The 9,681-nt window shown below is 36.2% G+C and overlaps 1 long non-coding RNA gene across 1 annotated transcript in view; it reads left to right on the top strand.

Annotated features, from left to right (window-relative positions):
- LOC102549269 (uncharacterized) overlaps positions 1 to 8,426 on the top strand; it is a 99,983-nt gene extending 91,557 nt beyond the window's left edge. The window contains exon 5 of the long non-coding RNA XR_015686915.1: positions 7,026 to 8,426. This is a non-coding gene — a long non-coding RNA (uncharacterized LOC102549269). The remainder of the gene's footprint in view (positions 1 to 7,025) is intronic.
- The last annotated feature ends 1,255 nt before the right edge of the window (positions 8,427 to 9,681 follow it).

Raw genomic sequence — 9,681 nt, 5'->3', positions numbered from 1 at the left:
CCACTTAGTACTGCCTAAGTGGCCATGGGTGTCAGTCTATCTACTGTAGCATGGGTATCATCTGTCAGAGCCAAACTCCTAAAGTAAACCGATTCTCCCTTCTACAGCAGCCATCAACGTCCAATAACTCCTCATCTAGAGGGTAGGACTTTGTGATCTCTTACCTCAACTATTTTGAGATTAGGCTGCCTTAATCTTGGATAGGCCTTATGCAGTCATAGCCACTGTGAGTTCACACGTACAACAGACCTGCGTGTCTAAAAAACCATCTTTTCTATAATCATTTACTGTTTCTGTGTCTTAAGATCTTTCTGCCCCCTTTTCTATAAGGATGCCCATGCTTTTGGGTGAGGAAATGTGTTAGAGCTGAGCACTGCAGTCTTTTATTCTCTGTCTTTGGCCAATTGTGGATCTTTGTGGAATCACTGCTGCAGAAAAGAGCTACTCTGATGAGGGTTGAAAGATGTGCTCATCTTTCACGTAGAAATGTGATAATTTACATACAGGTAAATGTACTCAGGGAACAGCTTAATACTAGCAAAGTAACCATCCCAGGATCTTTTCCAGGGCCTGCCACATGCCCAGTCATGTGTTCTTGAGTCAGTTAATAGCACCAGGCACAAGTTCTGTCTTTCAGCATCTCTGAGAAGTTTCTAATTAACTTGGCCAACCTTGGACTTGGGATCCCTTACTGACTTAATCACCTCACCCTCAGGCTCAAATATAGGAGTCTTACTACATAAGCGCTCCCTTTGTGAGGTCAACTCCTTTAGTAGTGTTTTGTGACTAGGAAGGAGAGAGCTGGTCAAAAGAATGCAGGGTGTTTTGCTTTCTGGGAGCAAGATACATTAGTCAGGTAGAAATGGCTGACTAATGTACATTCCTTTGTAGAAAAGGCTCAGTTTGACACACGCTAACAAGGACTGCCTTCTTGACTGTATGTCAACTCTGTGCTAAACATTTCACACATCTCGTTTCCATTTAACCCTCATGACAATGTCAAGGCAAAGATTATTGTTATTTCCCAGAAATTAGATCCATTTAGATACCATTTCACCTTTGCTATTTACACTAGGAATTCTAATCATTGTAACCTAAAGAAATACTGACCAAGACACCAGCTGTATGTTATCATCCCTCAGCTAGACTGGGAAGGGCAACAGAACATTGATAACGTGAGATGTCGATAAAGATGTAGAAAACATTCAAGGAGCATTTGACAATAAATACCCATCACTATCAAGTATGCCCAAGTGTTCCAATAAGTAATTTGGTCAGATAAATTAATCCATGAATCACCATAATAAAATAATTATAAAAGTAAACAAGATAATACATACACATATCCACATGTGTTTGTTGAGAAAAAATATTCTGAAAACTAACGAATACCCACGAATAGAACAGAGACAAATAAACTCTGGCACATGATTACAATAAAACCCTGACTTGTCACTTATATGACAAACAGTCATATTCTTGATATGGATACAAATCTACACTTAACATGTTGGTATTTTACAGTAAAAATGTACCTGTAAATGCATAAATAAAAATGCAAGTGATTTGGGCTGAGCGGTGCTACATTAAGTAATTGCCACTTTATATCATGCCAAACTTTCAAAATTTTACACATGCACACACCACAGAAAACGCAGAAAAAAGGCGCTGAAGGAAAACCCGCTCACAAGAAGCTAAGGTTCCCACTTTGAAAATATTAGCCTTTTGTATCATCATGTGTCATCCTGTGTTTGTTTGTAGTCCCACTTTACGTCCCAGGTACCTCATTCGTCCTGGACATCTACCCACGACTTGCCTTTCTCAGCGCCTCTTTTTCTCCTAGAAGCATGTCTCAGGTTGCTTTGTTTGCTTCCCCTTTGTTCCTTGTATAGAAAGATGGGAATGAGGGGACAAGGTGAGCCCTTCATCAACCATAGGAGCCAAAGGAGAGTACCAGCCTAGGCTCCCTTCACAGCCCCCTCCCTGCAAAGGCCACATCTCATATTTGATGCTGTGCTCTCCAGATGCAAGTCAGAAGCAGAACTGATTTAGTCTGTTGCTGACGAACTACAACAGAAAACATCACAGTGCTTCGGACCTGTATAGCATAATGTAGCTAAAAGGTTGGCTAACTAGTGGCCTTAAGTGTTGAAGTAACTACAAACAATTCTTATGTATACAGAACAGTGGTGTACATAGAAGACCTAAGTTTTTCTGATTCTGGGTTCTTCCTCAACAAATACATCAAACCACAAAGAGGGCAAAAAAGGAGAACAAGAGTTATCCCTTAGGGTAACCCATGTTCAAATCCTGGAAGAGATTGTAACTTGACATCATAATAACAAAACAGGATCACAAATATCAACTAAACTTTTGGGTTGGGTCTGGAAAAGTCTCCCAATGCTCTTGTGTTAAAGTTATGATCTCCAGTATAGCAACAGGGATGAGGCTTTGGTAATGATCAGATCAGAAGTGCTTTAACCTTGTTGATGAATTAAGTCTCTTAATTATTTCTATTCTAATTGTATATTGAAAGGAAACTTTGACATAGAAGGTTCAACTGTATGAAGCAAGTCACTGGAAACGTGGTCTTGAAAAGTACATGGTGTCCCCAGTCATTTCCTCAATTCTCTTTCTCTCTTCTTCCCTCCTCCCCTCCCTCCCTCCCTCTTTCTCAATCCATACATGAGAAGAGCAGCTTCTCCTACCTCATGCACCTATGACCATGATGTTCTGCTTCAATGTAGTCATAGGAATGCTACCTCCTGGCCATGAATTGAAACCCTCACTCAAAAGATAGAACCATTCTTCAGCTTATCTCAGGAACTTTGTTCCAACCGCCACAAGCTTCTACACTGAATTTTTACCAGACAGAAGAGACATAGATGATAAGGGATTGATCGTGGCCTCACAGCACGGTCCATTGTTATGAGGAAGATGTGGGAATTGGAAGAGCTTCAACTGTAGCAATGGGAGCCAATGGCATGAGCTTCCCACACTGTAGTCAGAGCAGGGAGCAAATCAGATTGGAGCTGGAAATAGATGTAACCTTGAAAGCATGTCTACAGTGGACAGTATTGGTCAGTTAGGCCCGATGTCCCAAAGATTCCATTATGTGCCTAAACAATGCAATCAGTTGGGGGCCACTGTTCAAAACAGGAGCCCGTGGGTGGTACAGTTCCAAGTGATCACAGTTCCAAATTTGTGGTTCTAAGAAACCTGAAATTTTACTTGACATTTTGCTTCTGATTTGAATTTTGTAGAGTGTGTGGAATCTGTTCTTATTTATAATAATAAGCTATGGCTTCTTTTGTGTCACTCTCAGACTGGAAATACTTTTAACACTTTCAGCACACTGGAGTGGTTCCCTCCTATTTGTTAAGAATCCCAGGACATTTGTATTTTTGTAAGTTCATAGATATGAGATAAGGAAATAAAATACAACTCCACTCTCTCTAGGAAGAAGGGAAGCAAACCACCATCTTCACACAATAGCCCTAGGAGCCAAGGCAGGATATGCGAAATAGTTGTGACTTCTGTGATACTTGGTATAGTCGGGATCTATCCATTTTGCAATATCCAGTCATCAGGATCACTATGAGAACACTAGTGATAGTACAGGATCAGACTTTCTTACCACAACAATATCTTGAAATCAAATATAACCAGCCTGGTTAGCTCTCTTTGAACTCTGCTTGAGTGAGAAAAGACAGTTCTCACATGCCACAGTGACCACCCATACCTCTATACTGTATTGTCTTTTAACACTTCTCTCCATATCTCTATGTCTTTTTCCTTCAGCTCTTACAAATAGTCCAAGCTAATATTTGCCTTACAATATTTAGCCCATTTATACTTAGTGTGGTTGCTGTATACAAATACAGCAATTTGATCTGCCATTGTGCCCTGCATTTTCTATTTGTTTCATTCCCCTTTCAAGGCTCTTACCCTCTTTTCATGTCTTGCCTCCTAGCATCATTTTAGTTTCATGAACTTTTAACTTATATTTCTTAAGATTCTTTTCAAGGATCACTTATAGGGTAATAGTGTGTGTTGTTAACTAAAACTCATGAGAATTTGTTTATATTTATATTTACTTTGTAAATTAAATTGTCACTGTTGTGAAACAGTACAGCTCTTCTGTGTGCATAATCATTTTACAATATTGTGAGACTTCCTTGGAACTAAAATAAATTTATCCAACATTTCTTATACTAGTAATCTGCTAACTATAAATTTTCTAGATTATAGTCTTGTAAGTTTATATAACTTTCTTTTTAAGATTATTTCATCCATTTATTAAGATTATTTAATTATTCAATCATTCATTTATATTGCATTTAATTTCATTAAATTATTTTATTTATATTATAGTATTTTTATTTACATAATATTTATTACAGTATGTGTGTGTTTATGTGTATCACATATATGTAAGTGCCCCTGGACATCAGAAGAGGGTGTCAAATTGACTGGAATTGTTGTTACAGGCAAGTTACCAGCTGGCTGATGTGGGTTCTAGGAAATGCACTAAAAGAACAGTAAGAACTACTAATTTCTAGTCTATCTCACCAGGCTCATATTTAGTTTTATTTGTAAAATGATTTCACTAATTACGGCACATTTGGCTACCAGGTCTTTTGTTTTGTTTGTGGTTTTGCTTTTTCTTTATTTGTTTCTGATTCTGTTTTGTTTTTTAATTTTTAATTCTTCAGTTTGTTGAAGAGATAAGTTTAGCAATCTGGCAAGATTTTACATTCAAATTTTTCTTCTCACAGACTGTGTGATTTTATGGCAGTGTCTGTGCATTGTCTTTTAAATTTCCAGTTGTGTTTGAGTCTCAAATTCATACCAGCTGAACTGTGGATAACTAAGAAAATGCTTTTAAAAATGCAACAAAGTCTTAACCTTACCAGTGCGGTTCAGAATTTTAGAGTTCTTAAAGAGTTCTAGTTGACTCCCAGTTTCCAGTTCATTTTGCTCTGGGGCACCGACTCAATGCATATGTAATGTGTATTCAGCTAGGGATTTGCGGACAGTTCATATTCAGATTTTGACTGCTGAATATCTATTGCTTTCACATTTCCAAACTATCTGCCAGACGAGCCCATTCCTTGGCTGACATCTGTTCTTTCACACTGGTGATTAAGGATTGAGTGATTAGGAGAAACTGTCATACACAATAGCGATTGGTGCATAGGTTTGTCAGTCATTATTCACATAACTAGGCACTTTATAAACTATTGGAAAAATATAAATTCCTATGGGTCATAAGGAGTATAAGAGACTCAGCGTATATACTTTACTTAATTTCCTAATGCGGACATAGTTTTAAAACAACTCATCATATACTACCAATAAATTATGATCTAGTTAGCATTTTACCAATTCACTTATTTGCATGTCCATCAATGTTTATGCATATTTGTGATAAAATTTTGTCTACCAATAAAGACAGCCCACAGTTCTTTGACCATAAGGATGCCCTTGGTTTTCCTGTTACCACATCCATTCCCTTCTCTTCAAATCACCCATCTGACCCCATGAACAGTTATAGTTTCTATTCCATTGTTATCATTTCTGTCATTTCATATAATATTCTGTCATTTCAAGATGTTGCACAAATAGAATTATATGATGTATTATCATGAAGTATTAATGTTTCTCAATATAATTTTCAGGAATTTATCCAAGTTGTAATATACATGCATATATATATATATATATATATATACATACATACATACATATAAATGTATTTTACTCTATAAAAATACTTTTATTTTTCTTTCATACATTACATCCTGGTCACAATTTCCCCTACCTTCATTCCTCCTAGTCCCTCTACCCACCCCTTCTTTCCTCAGATCTACTTCTCCTCTATTTCCCTTTTTAAAAAATAGATGTAGGCCTCTCCGGGATATCTCCTGAACATGGACTAACAAGATGTGATAAGACTGGGCAGAGCCCTCATACCAATGCTAGACAAGATGACCTAGTAGGAGAAAGGGGGTCCCAAGTACAGGCAAAAGAGTCAGAGATACCCCTTACTTTCACTATTGGGAGTCTAACAGGTACACTAAGAAACACAACCATAAGGTATATGTAGAGGACCTATTTCAGACCCATACAGGGTCCATGGTTGTCACGTCAGTCTCTGTGAACCTCTATGAACCTATGTAGTTGATCATGTGGGCTGCTTTCCTGGTGTACGTGAACGCCCTGGCTCCTAGAATCTTTCCTTCTCCTCTGTGAGATTCCTCTGGCTCCTCGGAGCATTTGGCTTTGAGTCTCTGCATCTGCTCTTAGCCTCTGGGTGACACCCCTGTTATGACAACAGGACTAGGAACTGACCTATGAGGACACCAGAGGAATATCATTAGGAATCATTTCATCAACGTTTTTTCTTTTTTTTTTTAAGATTTATTTATTATATATAAGTACACTGTAGCTATCTTCAGACACACCAGAAGAGGGCATCAGACCCCATTACAGATGGTTGTGAGCCACCATGTGGTTGCTTGGATTTGAACTCAGGACCTCTGGAAGAGCAATGAGTGTTCTTAACCGCTGAGCCATCTCTCCAGCCCCCAACGTTTTTTTCCTAAACATCTTAGGAACTATTCTGGGTCTCTGGGTTTCATTCTTAACATTGAATTTTATTCTACAAAGTAAGTATATCATATTTGTATGGTTATTCTTTTATTGAATCAAGCCATTTTACAGTTGTATGTAGTTTACATTTTTTTGTTTGGTTTTCTTATTTTGTTTACTTATTTATTGGTAAAGATAGGTTTTTGTTGCTCTGAGACGAATACTCAAGAATGGAGTCATTAGGTTTTATGGTAGCTGGATGCTTGACTTTCAGTTTTAAAAAAAAGACCTGTTTTCCCAAGTGATTAACTGTTTTTTCTCTCAGGGTCACAAGAGCTACATTTCTCCATAATCAGAAGCACTATTTACTGTTATTACAATTCTTTTCAAACTTGTATCTGATTGTGGCTTTAACCTGCATTTTCTTCAAGGATGCATGCTCTGGAGAAGATACAAATACTCCTGAAACAACTTCAACAATCACTCAGAAACAGGTGAAGGAACATGGAGAGACATTTCACTGAACCCAGCATGTGGGTAACAATTTCTAGACGTGAATCTTTTCAAACAGTTGTTTTCAGAACTACAAGACATTCTCAACACTCTTGCATATTCTCTTTCATTTTTTAGTTGTTTTACTTCTTATTCATGTGCACATTTGTGTCTGTGCGCACATGTGCACTTCTGTGCAGATGCCCATGGGGAACAGAAGAAGGCACTGGGTCCCCAGGAGCTGGAGTTTACTGATGATTGTGTACTACCAAACGAGTGTGCTGCAATTGAACTTAGGTTCTTTGAAAGATAAGCAGGTACTCTTAACTAACAAACCTGCTATACAGCCCTTGCTACAGTTATTTTTAATATTTATATTATCTTTAAATTATATGATAAAATACTTACAGCATAAGAATAACGTAAAATGAAATGCTGTTATAAGTCTTAGTATTGCAGTATTAGAAACCTCAGTGTATGTAAAGATTATAAATAAATATACCAAAAGATAGAATAGTTATCTTTGATAATAAGTAAATTTTGTTTATTCTAGATTCCCTTGTAATGTGGGTGGTTAGAAATTTATCTTCTGAAATTAGTTAATTTACCATCATAATAGATTATAATTTGTTATTAAAATGTTTTTCAAGGATACTAATGAAATTTTTAACTTGAATGTTTGTTACGGTAATACATATCTAGTCCCTGTACTCTTCGATAAGTTAATACATTTTTCTAGCTTTGCAGAAATCAAAAGATAAGGGCAGCTTTTAACTTTATCATATAAAGTAATATAAGTGATGATTTCTATTATATTCAGCAGTACTGTCAAGAAATGATATGCATAAAAATATTATTGACAATAGAAGTTACTCATGAATAACTTGAGTAATTTTGAGCCACATTCTACAAAACATTTTATGACTAGCCTTCTAAATTTTGAGAATTAGTAATAGTCAAGCAAGAAGACACTACAGTTCTAAACATATATGCAACAAATTCTGGCACACGCATTTTTATAAAGGGCATACTACTAGATTTTATGAGATGGGTCAATCCAGTGTAATAACTCCATGTGCCCAATCTAACTACAATGTAATAAAGCTTGAAATCAATACCAAAAGAGTATCTGAAAATTACATAAATTCATGGAGATTAAATAACACTACTGAATGATGAATAGATCAAAGAAAAAAATCAAGAATTAATGAAATCATGAAAATAAACAAAACAAACACACACACACACACACACACACACACACACAAAACACACAAAACACCCAGGACACATTAAAACCCAGTTCTAAGATGGAAATTTAGGTGTAAAGTGAGTACATTAAAAAACAAGAAAGAGTAAAAATAAGTAGACTAATTATGCAACTCAAAGTGTTTGGAAAACAATATAAAGACTCTAAAATGCAGTAGATGGGAAGAAATAATAAAAACAGTAGCAGAAATTTATGAGATAGAAAAGACATTTTCACCAACAAAAACAGTACCAAGAACTACAAATCTAAGAGCTGGTACTTTAAAACGAGATCAATAGACCCTTATCCAAATTAAGCAAAAGAAAGAAGAGACTCAAATAAACGAAATGATTTATGTTCAGGAAAATTAAAACAGACACCACAGAAAGTCAGAATATTATAAGAGAATATTTTAAAAACTCTATTAAGTTAGAAAACCTTTATTAAAAAGTTGCCAAATTTTTAGACTCATCTGAACCACCAAATTTAAACCAAACAGAGATCAACAACTTAAACAGACCATAACAAATAATTTGAAACAAAAATCAAAAGCCTTCTGGATAAGTAAAAATATCAAATCCAGATGGATTCACAGCCGAATTCTACTTTCAAAATATAACAAACATTTCTTAAATATTTAAAAAAAATAAAAACATAAGGAGGCCTTCCAAATTCTTCTATAAAGCCAGTATCACTCTAATATCAAACACCACATAAAGTCATTACAAAAACGTGAAACTGTAGGCTAATATCCTTGATGAACAATAATGGAAAAGTTTTCAATAAAATGCTGTCAAAGTATATGGCAGCATACATCAAAGCGATCACACAGAGGCTATTTCTGCTCTCCTTTTCAGTCCTGCTTCATTTAGTTTGGCTTAAAGCCTCATAGGTGCTTTCTAGGAACTGCAACCTTATACTTGGCTTTCAGCATCCCTCTAAGGTTTCAGTTGTCATTTCTGACTTTGAGATTCAGAAGAAGTACATACAGACAGAAGAACATTGTTCCAATCATCTTTCTTGACCAATACACTGAAGGCAACAGTCTCTAACAGTCAGTAGCCCAGAAATAGAAGCTATAGCTACCTTGTTATGAATATACTTTATTTTGAACATTGCAAACACCCATACTGAAAGATGAGCCGAACCTTCATTCAAGAAGAAAAAGAAAAACGCAATCAAAAAACTAACTCCTGTTGTTGTTGTTGTTTGTTTTGTTATTTTACAAATTCCAACATGAAGATGAAAACATCACACACACACACACACACACACACTCACACATACAAACACACACATACACACACACACCACCACCACCACCACCACCACCAAAATAACGTCTC

Source organism: Rattus norvegicus, chromosome 4 (assembly GCF_021556685.1).
Source record: "Rattus norvegicus strain SHRSP/BbbUtx chromosome 4, alternate assembly SHRSP_T2T, whole genome shotgun sequence".
In the NCBI taxonomy this organism is placed as follows: domain Eukaryota; kingdom Metazoa; phylum Chordata; class Mammalia; order Rodentia; family Muridae; genus Rattus; species Rattus norvegicus.
This window is presented reverse-complemented; position numbering and strand designations above follow the sequence as displayed.